Consider the following 3,698-nt stretch of genomic DNA (forward strand, 5'->3'; position numbering starts at 1 on the left):
CGGCAGCGGTTCCCCGAAGGCTGCGGGCGGGCCGGGGGCTGGGCTGGGCCTAGGGCCGTTACCTGCGTATTGCTGTCGACGCGGTCCCGTGAGGTGACCTGCGCGGTCATCCCTAAAAGCGGGAGCTGCCCTGTTATTATTTGTGTAACCGCTGAGCCTGAGGCTGTAGGATCATCCGGTCCTGCAGCAATCGAAGACTGGGAAGCCTGCTTAGGAGGCTGCGAACTCTGTGTGTGTGCTGCTGTGTGTGTGAGGACAGGCCAGGCGTGGCGGCTGGGTAACGCGGACTGAGTCCTGTTCTGTTCTGTGCGCAGATGGAGTGGGGATGGGAGGCAAGGGCAGCGGGGCAGGGACGGGCTGCTGGCAGAGCTGGGCTGCTGGCAGAGCTGGCCTTGGGCAGCGGGAGGCGGCCTGGAACTGCGCTGCATATGGCTCACCTCCATCGTGATTCGTGTGCAGTATTTCTTTCTCTTTCCCTGAGCTCAGTATTGTGGAAATGAATGTTGGAGGAGAATGAATATATTTCTTATATTAAAAGGCTGAGTAGATTTCAGTTTCCAGCTGTAGGAGGGGGAAACTATGAAGATTGTGCTTGCGCAAAGATGAGGAAAACTTCTTCAAGCTGAACCTTGAGTCGCTGTTCAGGACTGTCTGTTCTCAGTGTACCTGAGAAAACAAACTTCTGCCTGTCCTTATCCTTGCAGTTGCCTCATCCAGCCTGTCAAATTTTGACTTGTTACAATGTTTCTACGTATGCTTTCTATAACAGTAGCTCCTGGAAAATTTACTTAAAGAACTGGTGGAACCACTTCTTTGGAGTGATTCAGTGTCGCTGAATACACCTTGAAATTACTCACACTCTGTTGTTCAGGCACTCAGTTTGGAATGTCACAGCAGTATCTTTCTCGATAAACAAAGTTCTGAAACAGTTTTCCAGGCAAGCCTGCTGTTGTCATTTTTGTTTACCTGATATTTTAAAAAGCAAGCTGGTAACCTCAAGATTTCAAAGATATATTTTCATACAAATAGTTTATCTTAGATAAAATCTCATGCTTGCATGTGTCATTCCTAACATTCTGTTATTACAGAAAGATACGTTAACATAGCTTTGTGTGTTGTGGGCTGGGGCAATTTCTTTGAGAAGTGCATTCATGAGATGTTAGAATTCCAGGCAAAGGCCAGTGTCACTTGTATTTTTAATGCTGCTTTCTCTATGTGAACACTTGTCCTTAAACTAGGTTTATTATGTTACATTTAAATATAACTTTCTCTAAGACTGTCTGATGTGGACATGCTCATAGCTTGTCTTACACTTAAATTTAGGACTTCTTAATAGTTGCAGAGCCTCTTGACCGAAGTGCCTGAGAGCGTTGATAAGTCATGTGAGGAATCTTGTGAGTGGGGTGAAAATAAGAAGCTTCTGCGTGAACTAGAAACTGCAAACCAGAGTTACTGCACCATATAGGGAGAAGTGGTGGTGTTATTGGTACGTTTGTGATGAGGTAGGGATTATGTTGTGGAGTTTGTAGGCCCTGGAGCAAAGGCTTGCAGCTTGTTTTGGGAGATGAAGTTCAGGCTGTTTGGGATGCTGCTGCTTCCAGCCTCTGCAGGTGAGTGTGCCAGCACCAGGAAATGGGAGAGTTTCCTTACAAGCCAGCGGAATTTGTTGTATTTTCACCATCTGGTAATTCCTACTGATGGTTGTGAGACTTAATGTTGCAAAGCAGTAGGACTGGGGACTCGCTGTGCTGTTGCACACTGTCCGGAGATCTAGTAGGCCATATGAGGAAGTGCTTAGAGAGTGTGTTGTGTGAAGGTTGCTTATCAGTGCTTCAGGAAAGCGTGCTGAATGTGCTAGACTTAGTATCAGAGCTGCTTACTTCTGTTGCTGTCTTAACAGTAAAATATTTTAATTTGTTAGCAACTGATGTATTCCTAAGTGAAGGTATTAGAGATCATTCTGCTTGCATAAAAACGTACTATCAGTTTATCTGCTACGCTGGTAGTAAAAGCCTGATCATTGTTTGTTTAGAGACAGCACAGTAAGATTCTGGCCTCTAAATGAGCTGCAGTGCTTCCTTAAACAAATACCTTTGTTTAAGGTAAACCACCTTGGGATTCCTCACCCTCAGGTCTTGTATTTGCCTACCTGTACATGCAGCCAGACTGCTCCTGAGCTGTTAGGGATTTGCTGATGTAGGAGTGAGAGCCAAAGGGTCTGTGAGACAGCTAAGGAAACAAAACGTGTTTGGAGGCTGCTCTTTAGGACTGAACTAGCAGAAAGTCATTTAGCAGGACTTGATGTTCTTTATTGAACTGTCCAAGAAAAATCAGCTGATCAATACTCATTAATAAAATAAAGCACAATACATATTTGGGTAGATAGGTATTCGTAGTGTTTAATGCAAGATTGTATGGTATGTTGCATGTAGTATTTAAGCTAATTGAAAGAGCATATTCAGTGAGTGTGGTTAACACAGCTCTCTAAAGAATGCTGTATGCTTTCAGTACTTCAGCAGTTCTATGTCAGAGTTCTTTGCTCTGATGGTATCAGTGGACCCAACCAGGTTTCTTTTACATCCTGGATAAAAAGTCAGCTATTTTAATAGTAGTTATTGTTTAATATCAGCTAGAATAAGTATATATGGTGAATGATATAGCTTTTTTGCTGTGGTAGTTGGCAGGCTCAGTCAGTGATACGTTTTGATGGGATTGCAACATTTGCTGACATAGTCGAATTGGCAGCATCAAAGCTTGCTAGCAGCAAAACTGGACTGCTTTGCACTTCAGTTTTGTGTTAGAAGCTTGCTCAGAGTGGTTATCTACTAATGTGCTGGAGTCTTGTGCAGCTTCCAGCTGCATAATATAATTAAAATTCATCTGTGCAGTTTCTTTATGAAGGAGGTTGTCACCTTTTCACTGGTGGCTGATTTCCCCTCTGTCATGTCAAGTTACATCCAGTTTTGTTTGAAAGCATGCAGTACTAAATTTAGGAATAAACAAGTCACATTGTAATGCTGGAGTGGGTTTTGCAATGTTTGAGTGCACCTATCACTAGTTCTGGCATGATCTGTGATGATCTGGAGTGCTTTTGTTTCCAAAAATTTATCTTTAGGAAAATGCCTAGTATTACAAAGAAGTCTATTTAACCTGAACTTTCTTGAGTGTGCTGTACTCTTGAAATTTGTACTGAACTAACTACATTTGAATATATAGTGTCCTTGAAAGTAATTGTTCACTGAAGTCCTGATGTGGAGTCCTCAGTACAGGAGGGACACAGACCTGTTGGAGCACATCCAGAGGGCCACAAAAATGATCCCAGGGATGGAACACCTCCCTACAAGGACAGACAGAGAGAGCTGGGGCTGTTCAGCCTGGAGAAGAGAAGGATTTGAGGTGACCTGATAGTGGCCTTTCAGTATCTAAAGGGCAGCTACAGGAAAGAAGAGGACAGACTCTTTAGCAGGGTCAGTGATGATAGAACAAAGGGAAGAAGTTTCAAGCTTAAAGATGGCAGATTTTGGCTAGATATAAGGAAAAAGTCTTTTACATTGAGAGTGGTGAGGAACGGGTTGCCCAGAGATGTGGTTGATGCCCCATCCCTGGAGGCTTTCAAAGCCAGGCTGGATCAGGGCCTGGGCAACCTAATGTAGCTGTGGTGGCCCTGTTCGCTGCAGGGGAGTTGATCTAGATGGCCT

Source organism: Meleagris gallopavo, chromosome 6 (genome assembly GCF_000146605.3).
Source record: "Meleagris gallopavo isolate NT-WF06-2002-E0010 breed Aviagen turkey brand Nicholas breeding stock chromosome 6, Turkey_5.1, whole genome shotgun sequence".
NCBI lineage: Eukaryota > Metazoa > Chordata > Aves > Galliformes > Phasianidae > Meleagris > Meleagris gallopavo.